Source organism: Aedes aegypti, chromosome 3 (genome assembly GCF_002204515.2).
Source record: "Aedes aegypti strain LVP_AGWG chromosome 3, AaegL5.0 Primary Assembly, whole genome shotgun sequence".
Taxonomy (NCBI): domain Eukaryota; kingdom Metazoa; phylum Arthropoda; class Insecta; order Diptera; family Culicidae; genus Aedes; species Aedes aegypti.
The window spans coordinates 94,806,276-94,831,968 of NC_035109.1; the positions used below are offsets into that span (position 1 = coordinate 94,806,276).

Genomic DNA, 25,693 nt, shown 5'->3' on the forward strand with positions numbered 1-25,693 from the left:
ATCTTTGCATGGGAGACACTTGAATGACGAAAAAACCATCCAGTCCAGTGTGTGAAAGAAAGCCAGTCGCATTCGCCGCGACCAGTGGGAATAAATAATACACTTCCATAACAATAAGAAACTGGAAAGAGGGGAATATGCTAACGTAACCAAACAGCAGCGCCACCAAGCGGTCAGGCGGATGAATTTAGGCTGTAGAAGACAGTCGTTGGCGATAGGAAAGTTGTGTGCAATCTGTGCAGTGCAATGTTTTACCTTTTGTGCACTGTAGTCGCTAACCCAGGGTCATCGATTCAAGTCAGGAAACAAAGGTTGTCGCCTATCGTGGTTAGAATTTTTGAGTTTGATGGATTTATCAAACATCTTGGACAAGGCAAAATTTATCACTTGCAACGACAGAATGGTCTTGAAATGTCTTTTAAATAGTTAAATAGCACTTAAAAAGCTCAAAAGTAAAATAAATGATTATTTCCATTTTACAGAGTTAACCAGAGAACTTCAACAAAAGTGCTCTAAATGTTAAAAGCTTTGGAAAAAAAAAACAAAGCTTATGGAATCGTGAACATAATTTTCAGAATCTTACTTTGTTCCATAGGATCAAACAGTGAGGCCAAGGTACCAAAAATGTTCGCATAGTTGCTCAATACATGAATCGTGGAAATTCTTTTCACGCTAATGACATTTTTTCTCCTCTCTGTCGTTTCGTTTCCACTGAGACAGAGCCTGCTTCTCAGCTTGGTGTTCTTATGAGTACTTTCACAGTTATTGACTGAGAGCTTTCTTTGATAATTTTCGCACGTCTCGCGTTCAGTATCATAAGGGCGTAACTGTAGCGATCGATTTCTCTAAATCGATTTTTCCTTTAGCAATTTACTTGGCCGGGATAATGTTTTGACTAATATTTTAAGTTTAATAGAAAGTTCTCATCGTCCTTCGTCATACTGTATCGTAAAATATGTTCCAAAATCGATAGAATTTCCAGTACTAATCCAAAGAGAATTCGATGAAGAGAAATTGATCACTGTAGATACATCTGTATGATACTAAGCGCGAGATACACTCCCGTGCATAAGTTTGGGTTCACCCCCTAAAAAACATACAAAAGTGTTCAGTCCATATCTCTGTGATTACACGTCCAATTCAAACTCTTTGAGCCGCATTCGAAAGGCAAAGAGTTATTATTACTTCGCATGTGTTTTTCCAAAAACATTCTTCGAACTTTGTATACTAAATTTGTACTTAAAGTTGTGAAATTTTTCAAAAAACACACTGAAAAAACATTACTAATTTCTTCAGCATTAGATCACCCAAAATTTTAAAACAAGGTGTCTTTAGAATCGTAATCTTATATTCTTTGAAGAGCACTTATGAAATTTTTGCGGAAAAATCGGAAAAGTATTCAAAATAAATGAAACAGTCAGTCAAGTCATCGTGCAAAAGTTCGGGTTCACCCCTCAGTATGGAGTATCGTGCAAAAGTTTGGGTTCACTTGAACTTACTTAAATCTGTGAAATTTCAAACCAATAATATACGCGCCATTATTTGCGCTCAAAAAAGCTTTAAACTATTAAAATCGGTTGAAAAATCGGACAAAAATGATGTGCATGTGGCTCAGGTGAATCAAAACTTATGCACGATTTGCATCATACTGAGGGGTGAACCCAAACTTTTGCACGATGACTTGACTGACAGTTTCATTGATTTTGAATACTTTAAAGATTTTTCTGCCAAAATTTCGTGGGGTCTTTTCAAAGAATATAATATAACGATTCTAATGACACTTTGATTTAAAATTTTGATCGACCCAATACTAAGGAAATTAGATATGATTTTTCAGTGTGTTTTTTGTAAAATTTCACAACATTAAGTACAAATTTAGTATACAAAATTGAAAAAATGTTTTTGGAAAAAATACATACGAAGTAAGAATAACTCTTTGCCTTTCGAATGAGGCTTAAAAAATTTAAATTGGACGTGTAATCACAGAGATACGGACAGAACACTTTTGTATGTTTTTGAGGGGGTGAACCCAAACTTTTGCACGGGAGTGTATGTATATTATGTGGCAGGTACGAAGTTACACTATATACCCTGGGAAGTCGAGAAAATTTGCTTCACGAAAAGATTTTTGACTGGTGAGATTTGAACCCACGACCCCTATTCTTGCTAAATAGCTGCACGTTTACCACCACGGCTATCTAAACCCACGCTAAGAACTTCTCTTCTGTGGAAGAAGATACAAAAAAAATGTATGTGAAAATTGCGGAGACAACTATAAGCCCGATTGACCTTCAAGCAAACGAAGTAAAGAAACTCGTGCGAAACGTTACTTATGTCGAATTCGTTTTTAAACCTAGGTTGGAACTGGCGAAACCCGTTCTGAATCACAGTTTCAACCCCAACCCGATTCAGGTTCGACCGAACTACACTTCCAAGATCCTGCTCCACTTGGTCAAACCAGCTAGATGGTTGCGCTCCCCTTCGTCTTGTACCGGCCGGATTCGAGGTGAACACAATTTTTGCGGGATTTCTGTCCGGCATTCTCACAACGTGTCCCGCCAATCGTACCCTTCCAGCTTTGGCGACTTTCTGGATACTGGGTTCAGCGTCTTGTACATGGTACACTTAGTACGGAACTGAAGTTTACCAGACCGCCAGGTCTTGTGGAGTCCGTAGTAAGCACGACTTCCGGCAATGATACGTCTTCGAATTTCTCTGCTGCAGTTGTTATCCGACGTTATCAATGATCCGAAGTAGACAAATTCGTCCACCACCTCGAACTCATCTCCGTCTGCCAATGCGAACTCTATCGCGCTCGGTTCCTCCAGTCATCAGATATTTCGTCTTCGACGTATTTACCTTCAATCCAACCCGGTCTGCTTCACGTTTCAGCCTGGTATACTATTCAGAAACCACCTGGAACGTTCTTCCGACAATGTCCACGTCGTCAGCAAAATAGATAAACTGGCTGGATTTATTGAAGATCGTGCCCCGCATGTTGAAGCCCGCCTGTTTCATAACACCTTACTTACTTGATACTTGATGGGCAACAATTCCTTGCTATTGCGTTGAATCTACGCCGAATGAAGAAGCCTTCTCCATTGGACCCGGTCCTGGGCCAATCGCTTCCAGTCGCCCTGAACGTTAAGCGACCTTAAATCCTCCTCAACTGCAAAAAGCCATCTGGTGCGCGGCCTTCCACGGAGGCGACGGCCTCTCCCTGGTTCTCTGCTGAATATTAGTTTAGCTTGACGTTCCTCCGACATGCGAGCTACATGCCCAGCCCACCGCAGCCTGCCGTGTTTTATACGCTTAACAATATCCATTTCGTTATAGACTTGGTATAACTCGTGATTCATGCGACGCCGCCAGATGCCATTGTCCAATTTACCGCCGAGTATTGTTCGCAGCACTTTACGTTCGAAGACCCCAAAAGCTCTCCGGTCGACCTCTTTCAACGTCCAAGATTCGTGGCCGTACAGAGCTACCGGAAGAATTAGAGTCTTGTACAACGCGAGTTTGGTCTTCGTCTGTAAGCTGCGGGACTTTAGCTGGTTACGAAGTCCGTAAAAAGCCCGACTCGCAGCTGCAATACGCCTTTTAACCTCGCGGGTAACATCATTATCGCAAGTCACTAGAGTTCTAAGGTACACAAATTCTTCAACTACTTCAAAAATATCACCACCTATCACCACCTCACTACCAACATCACCTATGGGCCCACGATGTCTACCAGCGACCATGTACTTTGTCTTCGTGGTATTGATACTGAGCCCAATTCGCGTTGTCTCCCTTTTAAAAGGCACGTATGCCTCTTCCACGGCTCGGCGATCAATCCCGATTATGTCGATATCATCCGCAAAACCAAGGAGCATATACGAACGTGTGATAATAGTGCCATTCCTATGCACGCAAGCTCTCCTTATTGCTCCTTCTAACGCTATGTTGAACAATAGGTTTGAAAGTGCATCGCCCTGCTTCAATCCGTCTAAGGTTACGAAGGATGTGGAAATCTCATCCGCAACACGTATACTTGATTTCGATCCTTCCAACGTTGCACGAATCAGTCTAATCAGCTTCGTCGGAAAGCCATGTTCCATCATTATTTCCCACAACTCGTTTCTTTTAACTGAATCGTACGCCGCCTTGAAATCAATGAACAGATGATGAGTCTGCAAGTTGTACTCCCGGAATTTATCGAGGATCTGTCGCAGGGTAAACATTTGATCCGACGTCGATCGGCCCTCACGAAAACCAGCTTGGTATTCGCCGACGAAGGACTCTTCAAGCGGTCTCAATCTGTTGAACAGAATACGTGACATAATTTTGTACGCCGAATTGAGGAGCGTTATTCCTCGGTAATTGGCGCACTCCAATCTATGCCCTTTTTTGAAGAGAGGGCAAATGAGGCCATCCATCCAGCTAGCAGGCAGTTCTTCTTCCTCCCATATCCTTAGTAGAATATGGTGAATTATTCTATGCAGCTGCTCACTACCGTGCTTGAGAAGTTCGGCCGGGAGCTCATCCTTCCCAGCAGCCTTGTTGTTCTTCAGCTCTTTAATCGCCTTCTTAACCTCATCTAGAGATGGAGGCTCCACAGCTTGACCGTCGTTGTCGATGTTCATTCTGTTCTCCGATGCTCTATCGTTCCCTCCATTCAGCAACGTTTCGAAGTGCTCTTTCCACCTGGCAGCCACCATCGTTTTATCTGTCAGCAAATTACCTTCACGGTCGTTGCACATGACGGGAGACGGCGCTGACTTTCTCCGCACGCCATTGACAGTTTCATAGAATCGTCGCATATCGTTCTGTTCCATACAGTTTTGCGCCTCGGCTATCACGTTCTCATCAAACTCTTTTTTCTTCCTGCGATGGATTCGCTTTTCGGCTGATCTTGCTTCCCTGTACCGCTCTCTGTTCAGCCTGGTACCAGACACTAACATCCGACGTCTGGCTACGTTCTTCTCATCCGTCACCCTCTGGCACTCCTCGTCGAACCATCCGCTTCTGGGGCGTCTTCGAGCAGTACCTATCACTTCTCGCGCTGTTTCACTCACCACTCCATGGATTGCATCCCATAGATTGTTGAGGTTTTCGCTCACATTGACCTCACTTATCCGCTCGTCCAGCTTTTGGTGGTATTCAGCTGTAACACCGTCTGCTGAGAAGCGCTGGATATTGAATCGCATTGTTCGCTGTGGTCTTGAATTCGCTACAGTTGATAACCGCGCTCGAATTTTACTGACAACGAGGTAGTGATCCGAGTCAATGTTAGGACCCCTGAAACTCCTAACATCGATGACATCTGAGAAATGTCGGCCATCCACCAGAATATGGTCTATCTGGTTGCAAGTATCACCATTTGGATGCCTCCAGGTGTGCTTCCGAATATCCTTGCGTGCAAAGTAGGTGCTGCTGATGGCCATCCCCCTGGCAGCAGCGAAAGTCACTAGTCGTAGGCCGTTGTCATTGGTAACGGAGTGAAGACTCTCCTTACCGATGATCGGACGGAAAAAGTCCTCTCTTCCGACCTGCGCGTTCGCATCTCCGATGACGATTTTCACGTCGTGTTTTGGGCACTCTCCATAGGCCTTATCAAGGCCTTCATAGAACGCGTCCTTCACGTCATCAGGTTTGTCGTTCGTCGGTGCATAGATGTTGATCAGGCTGTAGTTGAAGAATTTGCCCCGTATCCTCAGTACACAGATTCGTTCGCTAATCGGTTTCCACTTCATAACACGTTTCATCTGCTTCCCGATCACTATGAAACCGACACCATGTTCTGCCTTATCGCCGCCGCTGTGGTAGATGTTATATTTGAACGTAGTGTTGGCGATGGGATCGACCGCCCGGAATTCACGTTCTCCAGATCTAGGCCACCGCACTTCTTGAATGGCGGCCACGCCCACTCCAACCTTCTGCAGTTCACGAGCCAAAAGGCTCGCTCGTCCGGGTTCATTTAACGTCCTGACATTCCAGGTACCAAGTTTCCATTCATAGTCCTTATTTCGTTGCCAGGTCGGTTGCCGAAAATATCGTTCGTTATTTCTTCTTTCTCCATTTTTCGTGGTAGGTGAGAAATTCGGTATGCTACCTTACCGGGGTTGCGCTACCTACATCACGTTGATGGGGCTGCCACCTTAGTTTAGTTGACGTGATACAACATTTCATACTCAGCCGCTGGATACCAGAACAGACGCTGTTTGAGCCGCACCTCCTGGTGAACAGACGCTCGGGACGCACCCCCTCACTCTAGCTGATGTCAGAAGGACAACAGTGCCCAGGTTGCACTACCAGCTAAGTACGCAACCCTTAGCTGGCGGTCTTTGTCATCGTTAGACCCGTGGAAGCGTGAGGTAGGGACTTGCGAGGACCAGAGCTATGTTGGACGCTCCTTCCTGGTTGTCGACTCACCATTTTACAACCCAATTTCATAACACCATCTAGCGCAATATCGAACAGGAGGCAGGAAAAGACCATCGCCTAGTCGAAGACCTTTGTGTTTCAAACGGGTCCGATAATGCACCCGATATCTTCACACAGTACTATCCATCGTTGCTTTGATCAGTCTAGTCAGTTTCCAGGGAAAACCATTCTCGTCCATAATCTTCCATAGCTCTTCGCGGTCGATGGTATCATAGGCCGCTTTGAAATCGAAGAATAGGTGGTGCGTAGGGACTTGATATTCGCGACACTTTTGGAGGATCTGCCGCAACATAAAGATTTGGTCTGTCGTCGATCGCCCATCCACAAAACCGGCTTGATAACTTCCCAAAAATCTGCTTGCCAGTGGCGATAGACGGCGGAATATGATCTGGGAAAGTACTTTATAGGCAGCATTGAGAATGGTGATCGCTCGATAGTACTCACATTCTAACTTGTCACCCTTTTGGTATATTGGGTATATTACTCCCTCCTTCCACTTCTCCGGTAGCTGTTCTGTATCCCAGATCCTGCTGGCTATCAATCGGTGCAGACAAGTGGCCAACCTGTCCGGGCCCATTTTAATAAGTTCCGCTTTAATACCATCCTTTCCAGCTGCTTTGTTGTTCTTGAGCTGCTCCAGCTGCTTCAGCTGCTTTGTTGTTCTTGAGCATCCTTAATTTCACCTATTGTGGGAGTTGGCACGTCTCCCTCATCCGCCGTACTGATGAAGCCATTCATCCTGCTGCCTTGGTCTTCATCCTCTACGCCATTTAGGTGTTCATCGTAGTGCTGCTTCCACCTTCCAATTACCTTACGTTCGTCCGTCAAGATACCTCCATTTTTATCCCGGCACATTTCGGCTCGCGGCACAAAGCCTTTGCGGGAGGCATTGAGTTTCTTGTAGAACTTACGCGTTTCTTGAGACCGATACAGCTGCTCCATCTCTTTGCACTCCAACTCGTTCAGGCGGCGCTTTTTATCCCGGAATAGATGGGTTTGCTGTCTTCGCTTCTGTTTGTATCGTTCCACGTTTTGACGGGTGCCTTACTGCAGCATAATCGCCCGCGCTGCATTCTTCTTGTCCAAAACCGTCTGACACTCCTCGTCGAACCAACCGTTCTGTCGATTTCTTTCAACGAACCCAATGGCACCCTCCACTGCGTTGTAATGACTGCTTTGACACTACTCCTCAAGAGGGGCTTCGGTGAGCTCTCCCTCTTCCGGCAACGCTGCTTCAAGGCTTCGTGCGAAACGCCTTCATGCTAAATGGGTCACCCCCTGAAAAAAGTTTTACATGCTCTACAACCACTAATCTGGCTGGATTTGTGTCTAGAACTTCCCAGAAGATGATGGATACACACAATATATACAGCAGCAGTCAGTTATGGTAGCTCATGGTAGCTATTTGTGCCTTTTGCTCTTCATCCTTGTCATGAATGAATTGCCCAGCTACCTGGATGGAATCTATTTCCTCATTTACGCCGATAATGTCAAAATATTCGTTTTTATAAGCTATTAGTGGGAACTCTGAAATTTTGGAAGGATTCTGGAGGTATTTCTGAAAATTGTGTAACCCTTAGGATTCCTTCATGAATTCTAGGTTTCATGAAAATTCTGGGATTCTAGTATGAATTCCCAGATTTGTTGGAAACTGCAGAAAGCATTCAGGTTTTAGGACAAGTGTTCGAATGAAAAAAAAAAAGTCTGTGAGAATGTGAAATTCCAATTGATGGCCAGAAATACCGACGCGATTTCTGAGCATCCAGATGGAATCCTTGGATTCCGGTAAAAATTCTGAAATTTCAATGGAAGATCTGGGATTTCAATAAAAATAAATAGTTCTGGTTGTTTTTAAATGTATTTAAATTTTAGGTGAAAATTTTTGGATTCCGGTGAAAATACTGATGTTTTGTGGGAATTCTGGAATACCTTGGAAAGAATCTTGTGACTCCGCAGAGAATCCAGCGGCTTTGAAAGAAATCTTGAAATTTTGAAAGGAATAATGAAATTTTGCTAAAAACTTTCGATTTCTGAAGAAATTCTGATAGGGTTGGCGGCAGTTTTTAAATATCGATTGGGAATTCCGCGATTTCAGCAACATTTCTCCTGGAATTTCGGTATTATTTCTTGGGGTTTCTTGTAAAACTCATGCGAATCCGATTGGAATCCTGCACTTCTAGTGAAAATCCTTGGAACCTGGAAGATTTTTTAGGATTCCAATAGGAATTATAGAAAATCAGCTGAAGCACGGTGAAATTTCGGGTTTTATAGAAGGTGTTCCTTCGGTAAAACTGCTATAATTTCTATAGAAAAATTTAAAAATTCCTGGAATAAACTGATTCGGACCGCAATTTAATGAATCTTATTGGAATTCTAAAACTAAAATCTGGAAACCTGAAGGATTTTTTAAATTATTAGAAATTCAAAATCTTGAGGATCTACGATTCCAAAGGGATTTGTTGGAATTTGTCCAACTGCAGTGGGAGTAAAGTTTTATGATAATTATTACGAAATTCCAAGAAAGTGCTGGTGGTCCTACAGATATTCTGGATTTTATTTATAGCATTCAGCGATTTGAATATAAATTTTAGGATTCAGGAAGAATCAATTGAATGCTTATATTCTACATTTCAAAAGGTATCCATTCAACACAATGGTTTGAACTATTGGGATTTTTGTGATGAAACTCTGATTTTCAACAAGGCATGGGCCTTTTTTATTGGCCAAATTGAATTTTATTAGCGTGCTTGGCCCAAACATAGGCCTTATCGGTTTTCAATGAATGATTAAGAGAGAGTAATTTGCCTCTCACCATGCTAAGGCCAATGACAGTTTGCGAAATTTTCCGATTGTAGGCCCTCTTGATGGAGCGAGAACCGATCATTGGCCGTTTCGAGCAGGGAGCCAATGAATGATTTGGAATAAAGCGGTTATGGTCCGTTTTGAAAATCGAATTAATAACGGTAAGTTTTCTGATTATGTTGACAATGTTTGCATAGTTTGTGGGTTTTTGGAGATGCTATCGAATGGTATCAAAACATTGGCCCTTTAGAATTGTTATGCGAGATTTCCTGAAATTTGTATAGTAGCCCTAAAAGTGTCTACCGGATCCCTAGTAATTTCTTCAAATCCTCACCCATTTCTTCAGGATCCCTCCTTTCTTCAGGATCCTCACCCATTTGAAATCACAGAATCCCTAACGAATGCGATGTTTCCTATTGCAATCGCACTCTTCCAAAGGCATCTATCGAATGCATATCTTTGCAGTAGTAAGCGAAATTTTAAATAGTTCAGAGCAAAGAATCGTAGAATATCAAGCTAAACATGGAGGGGATGGATTGGGGGATGCGTCAACCTCCATCGTCACCAAAAACATAAGCCTTAGGATTTCCTAAGGCAGCCATTTTTACAGGAGCACTTCTATACAAATTCGGACTCACCGGTGTCCTCTTCCGGGAGGACCATAATGGTCAAAAATGCCTACTTTGGACTAAGTTCATCATTTTGACCAGTTTATAGAACGAAGAACTGCAGAACATTTTTGTTTTCATGATGTTAAGTAAAATTATATAGGAAAACACTAAAAAGCAAAAAATTTTTCGGGTCGAAAAAAAAAGCGGGAAGGGGTATGAAGGGATGGGTCACTCCCCAAAATGTAGGTACACTTATCACCTTCCCATAATTTAAAAAAATGAATTCCGACGATTATTGACTGAGATCGAAGCATTTTTTTGTGATCTAAGGTCCGTCCTGCCTTTTTACGGGTTAAAACAATTATCGAAAACAAGTTTGTTCGATTTTCACTTCGAAACCTTGGATTGCCTTTTTATAAGTATTTATGTATGCTGATGCTTTGTTCCTAGAGGATGTCATTGATGGGAGATATAATTCCCAATATCTAACATGGCAGATATCACTAAATGTAGGTGGAACAGATTTAGGATTGTCACGAGCAGTGTTGGTAACCATCAGTTTCGTCATTAACCGATGACGAAAAAACAATCATAATCATCGCGTGAAATATCGTTATTTTTTTGTCTTCTATGATTGACAAAGACACCACGACGAAACAAAACCGTAAAAAGTCAACGAGCAATATTTTCGTCACTCCTCGTGTCAGTTTTTTTGAGGTGAACCGACACAAGCTTCTAAACAAAAGATTTATAATTCAGTGAAATCACAATATGCTCTCAATGATAGCAGAAATAGTTTTTAATTTGGTTCAATTTTGGGAACATTTTTCTGCTCTCAGTTTTGATAGTTTACTGTTTAACCGACAACAAACTGAGTTATCGAAATCTGCAACATCACAGCATCAAAATTAGTTTTTAATGTGATTTCAAGCTTTGCTTGGGTATATACAGTTGCGTTCGGAATAATAGTATTCGGAACTGTTAAGGCTAAGTAGCCCGTCATTCGTTTTGGAAGTCATGTTGACATAGCAGCTCGCAGTTTCAAAGTGCAAATTCTCAGTCCTGATAGATCATACTGATCCGGGAAAGTAACACTATATGCGCTGACATGCAAAAAGTATGCTGATATTTTTTCATATGCATCAGTGCAATACCAACTGATTTTCTTTAATTCGATATTGTGACATGTTTTAGTAACAATCGTCAACGACACGTACAAATTTCAATGACAGCCTACTTCGGCTTGAGCGGACAGTTCTCAATTTGCAAATCCATTCGTATGCTCAGAAACAACCAGCTACACACTTGGTTATCAATGGATTTGGGGGAGAACATAAATCAAGCGAGAAATTATTTTCAAGACAAATCTGATTGAAGAGGTTTCGATTCCCGACCTTTAATCGGCCACTGTGTGTAGATGCAATTCCATGCACATCATGCAGAGCTGCATAATACGTGCAACGACGACGACGGCTAGTCAGTCAACAAGAAGTTCGTCAGCTATGAGTCGCGATGTGTCAATATATAACAACAATACCAGCAGGCATCAATAATAGCAACAACAACAAAAGTACCAACAATAACCGTAGCTGACAGTGTGTCTTGCTTCCAGTCTCTATGGGTATCTGTGTTTGGCCAGCCAGTCAGCCAGCGTTGGAGTTTCGTTCGGTCCAAAGTATTTCATTGATGGGAGAAGGTGTTGGTGCTTTCTCGCGCTTTTGCTGTGTGAGTGTGTTTTGCATGTCGAACTTGCCACACGGCGCGGCGGTCACCAACGACCAAAGACTGACGACAAACCAAGACCAGGAACCATTCTGCTGACTGACGGACGACGACTGGCTCTCCATCATCAACCTGTCATCTGTCTTGTTTTTGGGGACTGGAGAAGTCGACAACGACAATAGCTCTGAATAATGTCAGGAATCGAAATTGAACGATTAATTTGTAGACTAATTCGTCCTCTCTTTAGACGATTTCAAGTGTCCAGAAATGGATTGTGTAGAAATTTAAGATCAGTGCAATGACAGAGACGAAGACACCACACGCATATTATCAATGGGTCTTTTTGTCTTCCATGGGAGAGCCAACTCCAGACAGAAGAGCCCACAATGATGATTATTAGGGTGATGGTGATGATGATGATGATGATTACACGCACACAACCGAGGTCTGTGGGCTGTATCACTATGTGGTGGTCGTCCGGCGGTCGGTGAAAAGCATTGCGAGAGATAGCCAGTCAGCCAGCCAGCAACCTGATGCGGAGGTTGTTTTCTCCCCTTGGTCAAAGACGACCAAGACGATGAAGAGGGCGGTGGCGGTGGTGGATAGGCTACTGCTTGCTTGCTGCTGATCCGTTCAGTGAATGGAATCGGAATAGTAATGGATATAGGATAGATGTGTAGATAGATAGGTGATATCAGAGTGGATCTAGATAAGAGTGGCGTCAATGTCAAAATTGGAACAGCGGCGAACTGTCATTTCCATACAAATCCGCGTTCCAATTGAGCAGGAGACCTGTCAAAACTGGAACATGACGTCACTCTTATTTACAGGCACTCTAGGTGATATTGGTTTCACTGTGGTTCGACACAGTTTTATCGCTTTTTTCCCCCGATGTTGGTTTGAACGAATTGAACACAGAAAGTTCGATCGACTTGTTTGCATATTCTGTATACAAGCTTTTACTTTATCAAATGTTGGGTGGAAAAACAAACTGTAATATCAATGGAGAATCATCAGAAAATGTTCCTACTTCTAGTAACATGTCTCCCAATGATATCGCTTCTCTAACTGAACAATTGCATCAAATGATTGATGCAATGTTCAAAACCACCACTATGGCTGAAGTAGTCCAAGTTGGTGTAAAATTACTAATAAAATTGTTATTGGATTACATATTCTTTTAAATATTTTGAATTGAAATGCTCGTTTATTGAATAATAAAGAGGACAAGCTGTTAAATTTACCAATAGCTAATAACATACATATAGCAGTTATTGTACTGAAACTTATTTGCATTCTGGATCCAAACTTAAAAGAGATTCAAACTTTTTTGTTTATCGTAATGATCTGGAGGGAGCCACTCCCACACGTTGGAATCAACATTCATTGGGTATAAAACAACAACTTTTTTCGTCATTTGAAACTGGAGTTTTTTAAATTTTGGATAATTCCGTTGAAACACAGTTTGGTGTGCTGCCTATTTGCCTTTTCAATGCATTTTGCAGCAAGTTATTTCGCTTCAAAACTACAGGCGGAAATTGACTCGCCATATAAGTCAAATCTACTTGGTTGATATATTTAGCAGATGTTTTCAGTTGGCATATTTTTCTGATAAATTGAAAAATGGCTGTACCAATTTTAAAAGTGGACTAATATCCTGCAGAAGCTCATAGCTATTGTCCAATCTGTTTGCTTTCCTCCATCAGTAAACGTTTTTGAACTTTTTGAACAGAATGAAGGTCCAAATCAACGAAATTTCAAGTTTTGCCAATGAAAAAAGTTTGGATAAATTTTCTTATACTTGCAAAAATGGAAGATTTCTCCAAATGCTTCCAAAACACAACATACAATATTCCCACGTAAATCAGAAGCTATTTATTTGAAACCTTCAAGTAGACATGCTGTTATGGGGCCCAGATAGCCGGAGCGGTAAACGCGCAGCTATTCAGCAAGACCAAGCTGAGGGTCGTGGGTTCGTATCCCACCGGTCGAGGATCTTTTCGGGTTGGAAATTTTCTCGAATTCCCAGGGCATAGAGTATCTTCGTACCTGCCACACGATATACACATGCAAAAATGGTCAATCGGCAACGAAAGCTCTCAGTTAATAACTGTGGAAGTGCTCATAAGAACACTAATATGAGTAGCAGGCTTTGTCCCAGTTGGGACGTAACGCCAGAAAGAAGAAGAAGGAGTAGACATGTTGTCAGGATGAGAGGGGTTCCAATTAATTGGTCAGATAAAGTTAAGAATCTAGGGCTCATGCTAGATAAAAATTTAAACTTCAAAAATTACATTGATGGCATTCAAGCCAAATGTAACAAATATGTAAAATGTCTATCCTCTTATTAATAGAAAATCTAAACTAAGTACTAATGAGTTACACAGAATGTCTAATGTTGAAAAAATGCCGTCTTTCCATTCGTAGGGGAAGCTGGTACAATTCGGACCCTGTTCTAATTCGGACCGTCAAGCATTTCTCAATACTGGAGCTACAGTAAAGATCGTGTGTACCGTTTTTCTACCCACCGTCTGGCTAGGATCTAACACAAAACATTTGACTCCTTTCAGTTATTTCGTTTGATTTTTATATTAGTTTGTTGTTTTGAACTGCTCTAATGTGCTATCGGTTAGCATTATTTCCAAGCTTCTGTAATTGACAACAATTCTTCAATCTTTCTGTGTTATTTTCCAATCGAATCCCTCAAGCCTTGCTTTCATCTGACCATATGGTTTTGATATGTCTATACAGTGTTTGTGCTCAACTAGTTTCAACATCTTAATATGTGTATTGGTCCAATCCGGACCTTTTGATATGGTTCAATACGGACCTTTTGATTTTCAACAAACAGTCAGTCTATTTCATAAGCTCCACCCCGTGAAAGACTTGCTAGAAAATTATAGAAGTTGTAATATTGATGGACGGTGCCTTTGTTTCTGTTGCGGGCAAGAAAATGTCTTCGAAAAAATCTAAGAAACACGGTAGACCACAAAAAAGGAATAAAAAACCAGCTAATTGAAAAGCATCTCCATTAATACCACATCCTATTTTGGATATAGCTTTCCAAATTTGTTTGACCATATGATAAAAAAAAACAATACGAGTGCTGAGAACAAAACAAATTTGCAGGTTGGCTTCATTTTATAATCACTTCAATATAGCGTACTTTGACCCTAAAATGTATGTCGATACCGTTTTGATTCATATTACGGACAGCTTCAAATTCCGGACACTCTACTTTGTATGGGAAACATTTCACGCGAAATGTTTCAATTTTTGCTGTTCAAAAGTTCTCAATTCCAAGGCTCGTTTTAGTAAACTTTTTCCATAAATATCTTTGATAATTTATAATGCCCAACTACCTTAGATGTCTCTTTGGTGGTTTAACGATTTCGATTGATGATTTGACTGTTCCATTAATGATTATCATGAGCTGTCCGGAATTCGATTCAAAATGTCCGGAATATGAGGCAAAAGTGAGGAAGCGTCCGGAATCAGAATCATGAAAAGGCCACACATTTTGATTTATTTAAAATTATTGAAGTTGCGAAAGCGTATTCTTCACCCACCGTTCGAAAGTAAAGGGCTTAGGACGCTCGATAGCGCTAAGGAATCATACAGAATGATTTATTTTGTATGCTCTATGCTGGGTTATATTTCTCTGAGTCCTTAAGTGTCCGTAATATGAATCAAAACGGTACTTCTCCAACTTGATGGCCCAAGACTCGATGCTGTCTCTTTCAGTTTCTCGAACAAGTTCACCTTTTAAACCCGATATTTTCCTGCCATGATTCAATATGAATTCTACTATATTCTAAGCAAAAATGGCTTTTTCCAATGTATGTTGTCAAAATAACAAAAAGCGCCAGAATTAAAAAAAAATTGTGTTCTTTATCTCGGTATCTCCCATACACGATGGTCAGATTGAAATCGAGTTAGGGAAAGTTCAATGCAATCAATTTTGAACCAGTTTCGGATATCACCCATGTTTTTTTTTAATTATTGTTTTATGCTTGCGCTTATATAAGAAGTTCAACAAGCTTTGATACCAAATAAATTGAAGTTATTTTTTAAAACTACCATAAAAAACGATAAAATATAAAGTGGTCCGAATTAGAACATAGGGGGTCCGAAATTTAACAGGGTTGGTCCAATTCGGATCTTTTAGAGAAGTTTGTTCAAACATGTCTAGTCATGTCCTGGTAAAAGGTATCACAAGCTCTCTGAGAGAAAAGTGCGCGCGATAAATCAGGCTTCCAAGAAAACATAAAACTTTTCATGCCGTCCATCGTTTTGGAAAGATATGGCCAAAAAACTGTTACTAGGTCCGAATTGGACCATGTTCCCCTATAGAAATTCTGCGCGAGAGATCAAAATCTCAAAATTAGCAACACTGCATTTTGATCTGGTTATCAGATGTCTAGGTGGCGAAATATCAACAATTTTGTTGGTTCATCATAATAAATCATAATTGACAACAAGCTTCGCGTTAGAAGTGAGATCCAAGATAAGAAAAAGGATCCGACTTTAACAATGTGTTAATGATCCGTTCATTATCACAATGTGACTTGATTTCATGGCTGGAAGCAACTGCGTGTCTAACAAATAAACTATAACAACTACCGAAAAACTAAACATTCCATATACTTTGCAATTGGATTAAGGTAAAACATCTCGAAATCGAAAGATGGTCGGCTCACAGGGCCGGCTTGTGCCCCTACTCACGACTTCAAAGGCACTAAACTGGAGAAATAGTTGGCAAACGTTTCTGATCTTCTCATATTAAACATTCTGCTATTGCGCAAAGTCGAAAGTGCACTGTTGTTGGGTGCTTTCTCCGCGAGAGTTGTGCCTTTGAAGTTTTAGTGCAGGCTTAAAAGTTGATTCCAAACTGTTTCACATTAAATGGACAAAGTGATGTGAAGTTTGCGAAAAAGTTACACGTCTTCTCGGTGAGAATCGAACTCACGACTCCCTGTTCTCTAGATTGGGCGCGGACTACCCCCAGCTCTTTGTCAAAATCCTAGAGTTTTATTGAAATCGAGTTTTGAACTCTATTTGAAATTCTGCCCTGGATATTCCAAAAATGTTCAGCATTCTGTGAAAACGTAATCTAGGGTCATTGTAAAACCGAAATAATTGATTCAAATGCAGTGTTAAACCTACCAAGGATTCTAATGATGATTTTGTAAAAATCCTGTGCATGATTCTGCTCAAATCCTTTCAAGAGTTTAGCAATATTCATGCCCTGGATTCGGTGAGAATCATGCTTATAATTCATTGACATTGGATTCGACCAAAAAACACACAAATCTCAAACAGTCTTGTTATGTTAGATTTTTTTGTAGAACAGTTGAAATGATTATTCGACGTCCAAAACAAAAACGTCAAGCTGCTATGGCAGCAGTAGGCGTACCATGGTTGGGCTAATTTATCTCACGATTGCCCATATGAAAATCGGTTGGTATTGCACTAACATAGCTGAAAAGGTATCAGCATAATTTCTCTATGTAAGCAGACTGAGTATTATTACTTTGAAATTGCATTCTAATTTATTTCTAGATATGTAGGAAAAGGTATGAATTTTCGCTTGCGGAATGTCAACAAACGGTGCTTTTATTTCAGTAAAATGCTTTTGTGAAGCATACACAAGAAATTACAGTCCCTATCTGTTAGTTATGATCTTCATTCCAGAACTTCTGAGACATTTCTGGGAGATTTATCCAGGAATCTTCTGAGACATGAAGGTTATCTGAAGGATTTCCCAGCAAATGTTAAGCTAAGGTTAGTATGATATTCGTGAATCATTTTGCAGACAGTTTCCTGTGGATTTCTATAGGACACATGTTGTTTAAGTGAGTACACAAGATAGAAAATTACGATCAAACCAATCGTAATTAAGAAAATTAGTTATGTTCAATTGTAGCTCATTACAACAAAGGTCTGCATTCCACTAAAATAACGATTCCACCCAGTTGCAGTTGTTCACCCAGCTTTGCAGTATTTTCATATGTTTTTAGGATTTTAATATAGTCGAAAAGATCGCAGCTGACTTTGAAGGTAATCAAGGCCAACATATCACTTATTCCATCACCTATCAATGAGGATCTATAATAGAACGCCCTCTTCCAATGATTCCATGAGAATTTGCTTCTAAGATAAGAATAATGTTAGATATCTCGTTAAGAGTTACTAAGGGCGCGGCCCGCAAAGCAGAATATCAACAATAGGATTTCCTTTGATCGCAACACGTTCGCGCACGCATACGCGTTATTATGTCATCGGCCTGAGATGCTATCAGGGATGTTTTTTTTTTGCTTCTAAGTGGAAGACCTGAGTTTGCAATGGAATTCTTCGCATTCATGATGGATATCTAAAATTAACATTTTTGAAACTTCGATCCCTGATAGCCGCATAAAAGCGAATTGCTTGAGGTTCTATTGAAAATCGGTCAAAATTGAAACAGCAGTTTTCTTTCTAACGCACAAAAATTCTAGAAAAATAAATACAGTTACTTGTTTCTTACTCGATATTCCGTACCTCGATATCGAGTTAGAGAACCATAGTAAAAGTTGGTTTTCATGGCTAACTCGATGGTCCCTTAGATCGTAGTTGCACTGGTTTTGTGTTCCGTAACTCGATACCTCCCTAACTCGATGGTCCCTTCAATATCGAGTAAGGGAGAGATGACTGTACGTCCATATTTTATTTTGTCAATTATGATAAACGGAGGTTTTTTTTTGATTTGTTGATCGATCGGAGTTAAACTGATTTTTAGGTTTTGACAAATGATCGATTCCTATTAGAGCCTTAATACTACTAATGCTAAATTCAGCGCGGCATGTCGAAACAGGTGACAATTATTCTCGACTCGCTCCCATTCGATTGACATTAGCCGTCTTACGTCACTCGAAGTGAAAGCGACTTGTCTCGACAGGATTTAATACCCAAAATTAAAGGAAAAAATAAACTGATTAATTTTATAATTTCAGTAATTTTCGTATGAATCTCTGCTTATTTCAGCAACATTTTGAATACAGTGAATCCTCAATGGGTCAATGTTCCATTACTCGATATCAACTGGTGTAACTATACACTGTATATTTCTATGAGTCGATATCAAGTCATGGAGCACTGAACAAAGTAATCATGTCAGATTTATCTAAAAACATATCTGAACAAACATTAGAAAAGGGTACATCGACATTGGTAAACAATAACTTTGCCAGTAGCTGTTGAGCCCAATTTAACTCGTCCATGCTCAACAATACCACTATCAGGAAGAACTAACATTCATCTTCTTGGTAGTGGTGTTAGTCTGCGTGGGCGGGGTAAAAAGGGGTCAACAGCAACGTTTCCGAAAAAAAGGCCCAAAACCTCTTGAGCCCTTTTTAAATGTTTATCCAGATAAAGGATAAGTGATCCATTAGTAGTGGGTGCCTCTATAGTTGCGATAGTGCCATTTATACTGAGTTCATTGAATTAGTCACTGAACCGACACTACCAATCGACGTACTGGCTTGTTGGTACTTGAAATAGTTGAAAACATTGTTTGAATAGCTTCAAAATCAATGAAATACCATCAAACCTGGTCAAACGTTTTTCACTTTTACTAATAGTTGCGGTAGTGTTCCTATAATGGAGGATCCCATAAGAAAACAACGGATACCGCAACTATAGGAACACAAATTATAGATATACTGCAACAACAAAAGTTGAAAATTCAACTTCTCATATCTTCCTTACCTTCCTTACGATAAAAATAGTGTTTCATGAAATTTTAAGCTTTTCCGGTGGTGAATTAAAAGTGGCCCAAATACGATGTAGATTTGGAGAAATTTTGAAACATGTTCCAAATACATTAGTACTGAAATGTATGTATAAACTTATTATCTCATAGCAAAAACTCATTCTTATAAAGGAAATTTTTATCGTATTTTTGCAAAAAATTGCAGAGCTAAATTCCCATATGGAGCTTACTAATACCAAACAAATTCATGAATATCTCTTCTCCTATTCGTTGTATTGAACTGCTCTTTTCAGCAACTTCCTTTATCGGGATTTGAAGCCTGAATTTTCACTATGCGATGACAAGTTTGAACTTGCATTATGGTACCAACGTGTTCAAAACATTTCTCGAAATTTCCCCATATCAATTTTCATATAAACCTACATCGGCTACGTTTAAATCTTCACCGAAAGAGCTAAAAATTTCACAAAACACTATTTTTATCGTTAGAAAGGTTAGGAATATTTGGGAGGTGGGATTATCAAACTTTTTTGAAATTTGAATCATCCTAATTTACATTTATTGCGCTTCTTGAATTTTGAAAGATTAAATGAAATTGAGCGGTGCTTAATACCTCCACTATTGGAACATTTATATTATGGTTCTTTTCCATGTAGTTTTTCACAGGTTCATCGGTTTACCAAATGAACTTTTGCCACTTGACTTTGATTATATTCATTAGATAAAACAATGCATATTTCAGGCTTTCCCAAGCTTTTTGAAGCATTCCCAAAAAATCATATGGTTTACGTCTTTTGGTTATGTACATCGAAGCGAGGCAAATGACGTAAATATGTGTCTAATTAAAAACGTTAATGTCTGATTCGGGAAATGTCGATCTCGTGTCTTTTATCGTGAAAAACTACATTTTTTATTCAACACATCTTCAAGCACACGTTTTTGTGTTGTTCCATCACTTATATCATGTGTCATTCAGTCATAACGTGCATTAGGTCCACAGTAATTTTCAAATTTTTAGGTGTGCATATTTCAGGAAGAATGCTATTGGGCGGGCCAAGATTTTAGGGTCACAATAAACTTCAACATTTTCATAAAATGAAAATGAAAGAAAAACATGCTGCGGAGTATCTTAGTCAGGATTCTGTGTAAAATTTTCCTAGGTTTTAGTTATAATCTTGTGAAATTGTACTCAGAGTTAGGACAGGCTATAACTCGAGACTCTGTGAGAATGACATTCAGGATTTTCTAAGAAACATATTCTGAATTCTAACTAAAATCCGAAACGAATTTGACCCGAAGATTCTTGCCAACAGTGTGCTTATAATTCTTATAGATTCCGTCCTAAGTCTATGGGAATGCTGTCAAGAAATTCACAAAAAAAATTCTCAGATTTATATGGAAACCCTGCCGAGAGTTTGTGAGAATTTTGTCCCAGATTCAGTGGAATGCTTGGCTACAACTCTATGTAATCATGCTGAGAATTTTGAGTTATTGGAATTGATTATGACATTAAATTAAAATAATCTGAGCATTAAAATAACTTGTAAAAGGATATTTAATCTGCAAGAGATATCATGCCAAGTAATACAGTTAAATCTCCCTTACTCGATATTCCGTATCTCGATATCAAGTTAGAGAACCATAGTTAAAGTTGATCCCTTGTATCTCAGTTACACTGGTTTAGTGTTCTGTAACTTCAATATCGAGTTAGGGAGAGTTGACTGTATATAACCAAGCTGAAATATTAGCTTAAAGTTGAAATAGCATGTCATGGTATATTCTGCACTCAAGACAGAACAGTCCACGGGCCAGATATGAGGAGGGTGTTCAAACTCATCGCGGGCCGCACAAAACGGAGTCCATTGTTGGGCCGTACGTTGGGCAGCCCTGGTATATTTGATTATTTTGTGTATAAACCTTTAACATACAATGTAACATACCTTTCATTGGCGTTCAATCGATCAATTATTTTGCAGAACACTGAACAATTTGAAATTAAACTTTGAAGAAACCTAAACCTTCTAAAATTCAACCAGCTAAATATGCCCTCTTGAAAACACTGGTGATTTTTACATTTGAGTATTACATGATCATTATTGGATAACCTACATGGCTTTTGTCCATATACAATTTACAGTATTTACCAATAAATATGATAAGGTATCATAAGTTTAATAAACTTTTTGCATGAATTGCATATTTATATCCATCCATAATAATGATAGGATTTTCATTGTTTTAAATGTATTTCAAGGCCCCTTCAAACAGCTTTCCTTAGTATTTCTGTTCTATGACTCAATATCTCCATGCGTAGATGGTCCCTTCAGATATCGACTCATGAAGGTTTGACTGTATGCCGTTTCGAAGCATATAGATGGAAATTAAAGCCACTAGCCATAATTTCAGAGGCCCTTCTAGGAGACTTTCTAAAGAACCTTTTGAGACAGGAAGAAGTATCTGAAAATTTCCCTAGCAAAAGATCTTAGAAGTTGTCTGATTAATATTCATTCAAGCATGTTTGTATAAAAATATATGAATTTCTACAGCACGCAAGTAATTTAAGTCAGTAGAGTGAACTACGTCCAATTGTAACTCACTGCAACAATACTCTGCATCCCGCCCAAATCCCAATTCCGCCCAGTTGCTCACGCAACTTTCCGGTACTTCTGGCCGATGCCATCAGTAGTAGTAAATGACTTGGTACCTACCAATTCCGCACCAGTTCCTCCGAGATTCGTCTGGTGTTGAGTCTTGAGTCCGTACCCTGTAGCCAGCAGAAAAGAGCCACTGGGCTGCCCACCTTCTCCTCCTCCACCTCCTTGGCGGCCTCCTGTTGCTCGTTGCTTTGGCTCGCCTCCAAATAAGTCGTTTCTTTAGAGGTTCGTTCGTGTACACACAGATTTCTGGAATCACTTTCACAGCTTCGCACAGACACACATACACTCAAGCACACACACACGGCCACAGGGGGGGCGCACTTTACTTGATGTGGTACCTTCCCTGCTGCTGCTGTTGTATCTTTTGCTGCTGCTCACTTTCCTCTCGGATGTTTTCTTCTCTTCTTATTTCTTCTGACTCTCTACTTGTGCAATTTCGACGACATGTCGTACAGATAGCCTATTTTTCCAATACGAAAATTACTTCTCCTCCGCCGGATTGTGGAAACAAAGAGACAACGGTGGGGACACAATAAACAGTAATCACCTTTGAGGGCACTATGGATCCCGGTTCCCCCAATGGAGGTCAATTTCGCGGCCACGACGATGGCAGGAAAATTCCAGCCATCTTCCACTTGCCACTACCGTCGTATTCTTTGAACCACTTTGGGGCCCTGCTGGACCTCCGCACAGAGAACTCGCGAGAATGTGTTGGGTGTCTCAAAATGTCGACGGCCGCGAATCTGGCCCACGTATCACAAGTCCAAACCACCGGAAGTAACAAAACTCCGCAAAACTCGCAATGAGCGAACACTTTTCGGGACCACAAGACGGAATCGAAACGCCACGAACGAAACGCGACACCGCTGGATACCTACTGCTGCTTGTTGCCTCTCGTTTTGCCTCCGAGGGAATTCACAATTCCACCACTTTCAATTCTCCATCCGTGACGAAGACGGCGATGATGATTACAATGATGATGATGATGGAGATTGTTGGACTTCGAGTGGTGATCAAAGGCTCACGGAAATTTCGCAGAAATCCAACTCCCGGACTGTCACTTTTCTCAAACTCCGAAAAACCGAGATTCCGCTGCACTTCACAACTTGACCGGGTGGAGTTTCTGTCCTCCACCTGTTACAAAATGCACACTTTATTCCACTTTAGTTTTCGAATCTTTTTCGCACAGAAGAGACCAGTCTTCGGGAAGTGGTCCTTCTTTTCTTCCTTCACTTTTGATTTTGACGCAACTACACTGACGACTGAACTGAAAACGACCGTCGCTTGCTGCGAGGCGAGCTGATACTCTTCTTGATGGCTGGCTGCTGGCTTTGACACGACGACCGAAAGACGACGTCGCGAGGGCGAGACCAATCATCGTCATCGTCATCACCATCATTGGAGCATACCCGAGACGAACACGATCCGCGGAGGAATCTCACCCATCTCATTCGCATCTCACCGTCAACGTTTGTCGACCATTAAGGGAGCAGGGATCCGTCATTCAATCATCAGCCATGATCCAAAATTAAAATCCAGTTTATTTGTTCGAATTCTAATAAATCTCAATGGTAATAGTTTCACTGCTTTCCACAGAGCAAGGACAGTGCAATGATAAGTTTTCATGAACATTGCTTTGGATTTGCGCGAAAAAACTGGTTTAGAAAATTTGTAAAACGATGACGGTTTGAGAATTCTTTATAAATCTATTTTTGAAACTGCTATGGCGAAAAATAGTGGCCGTACCCTAGATAGTAAAATGTTCATTGGCTCTCCCAATTTCGTTTTTCAACAAAACTTGAAAACCCAACCATGCCAATACCTGTGAGCTTTGACAGATTATCCAAAGTAGGGAAAGATAACGATTTGCTGATGCCGTTACCGTGCAATAGGCGCTTGGGACAAACCCTCACATGAACGTCTCAGCAAAACATATTTCGTTGGCATCACAACGAAGCATAAATAGCCTTTTGAGTAAAATTCCATGCCAGCAAACGCAGTAGAAATTACTAGTCTTGTGTTTGGGTTTTACCAGCATCTTTGGAAAACAGTTCATCTGAATGAGGTTTTTAATAACAATTTATTTAGAATACAATACTTTTCAGTCATAAAAATGACGGGCTGCACTGCCCATAAACGCATAATTGTCCCATGTGAATAGGAAATCCAGCAAGCGTGAGACTGACATGCATTTATGGGCAGTGCATTTGATGTTTAAGCTCATATATTTGATGTTTTGGCGGCATATAATGTGCAAGGTAACCAGTGAATGTCTGATTTCAAATTCTTGGTTTTCTCCCGGGGGTTTCCCGATATTTCATTTTTTCCCGCTCGTGAATAAGAGGAAAAAATCGTTAATATAAAAAAAATGAAAAACAAATAGAACGATTTGACATACGGCATTGATCAGTTGCAATTTTTCTGATTTTTCAAACAAACGATTTTCAAGTAATCGCTAATAAAATTTTACAAACTAAGTTTTGAATGAAAGTGTTGCCTGCTAACATTGTGGTGCGATAACTTGATGCCTGCATTTTTTACCTCCAAGGTATAAATTAAAGCTTAAAGTATAGTTTTTCGTAACTTCTCGTAAATTAAAAAAAAATATAACGGTTCAACAAAAGCAGCTTAAAGGTTCAAAAACCCGTCATCGCAATCATCATCATCATCATCGAAACTTCATAATCTGCTCGAAACCGTCATTTATTCGCTTGTTCATTGTATTATGGTAGGAGAATAGTATACAGTAAACATATTTCCATTCAAACTTCGTTGGTTTTTAAACGAAAAAAAAAACTGCTTTTAAAAATTCTGAAATTGCTGACCGTTTCTACCGCCTCGAAGCAAATAAGTCAACAGTTTAGCTCTAGTCTATCGCAGTTAAAAAATTGATTTGCAAACTTTTACACCTTGTCAAAATCAACAAACTTTTTAAGAACACGTCTTTTTTAATATATTTCACGACTCATTTTTTTGTTAATTTCATACTGACTACTATAATTTTTAAAGTCGTAAAAAACTTATAATGATTAAATCCAAATTATTGCAGGAACATAATCACAAATAGAAAAATAAATATGTTTTTGAGAATATTGCATTGTTATTATAACAATAAGCGATTTTCAGTAAAATTGTATCTCTAGGAATTGTATATTTACAGTAGGAACAACTATATTTATTTTGACGATCACGACTTCAAATTTTGAACTTTTTTAGAAGTTTAATTTAACAACCCTGCTATTCAAATTAAGAGTGATACATGTTGGGGGCTGTCCATTAACCACGTGGTCATTTTTTGGGATTCCAAACTTCTCCATTTGCCCATTCAAAAATTTGAAAATTTGTATGGACCGTGGTTTATGGCCAAGCCCTCCCCTCCCCCCATTAATGATCACGTGGTTATAGACGACCCCTTGTCAGTTTAACAATTTTCAATTTGCTTATCAGCTACTTTTTACTGAAACTTGAGCTTGATTGGCCACCCGTGGTTGCTACTCCAGTATGGCCAGATCAGCTGCACTTGCACAAGGAATCAACCAGATGACTGCTTGGGACTAACAGACACCCTCAGTGTATAAGTGCTGGTGATCTTCTATTTTTAGGCAACAATGGCGCCTGCCACGCCAGAATGCAGATCAATGAGGGGAAGGGTGAGGATTTGATGATGCATTTTAAACTGGCCTACAGTAGATCGGATATACCCCTGCAGCTACGCCAGTTCATGC

At 40.1% G+C, this 25,693-nt stretch overlaps 1 protein-coding gene across 3 annotated transcripts in view; it reads right to left on the bottom strand.

The window, feature by feature from the left end:
* LOC5564635 (unconventional myosin-IXa) overlaps positions 1 to 23,305 on the bottom strand; it is a 220,670-nt gene extending 197,365 nt beyond the window's left edge. Inside the window, exons 1-2 of one of the 3 annotated variants that reach the window (XM_021849218.1) lie at positions 22,847 to 23,305; positions 22,020 to 22,428 (exon numbers count right to left, since the gene is read on the bottom strand). The gene's annotated coding sequence lies outside the window, so the exon portion shown is untranslated. Of the gene's footprint in view, positions 1 to 22,019 lie in introns of all 3 variants that reach the window. The other 2 variants (XM_021849217.1, XM_021849216.1) reach the window with 2 other exon arrangements.
* Between the last annotated feature and the right edge of the window lie 2,388 nt (positions 23,306 to 25,693).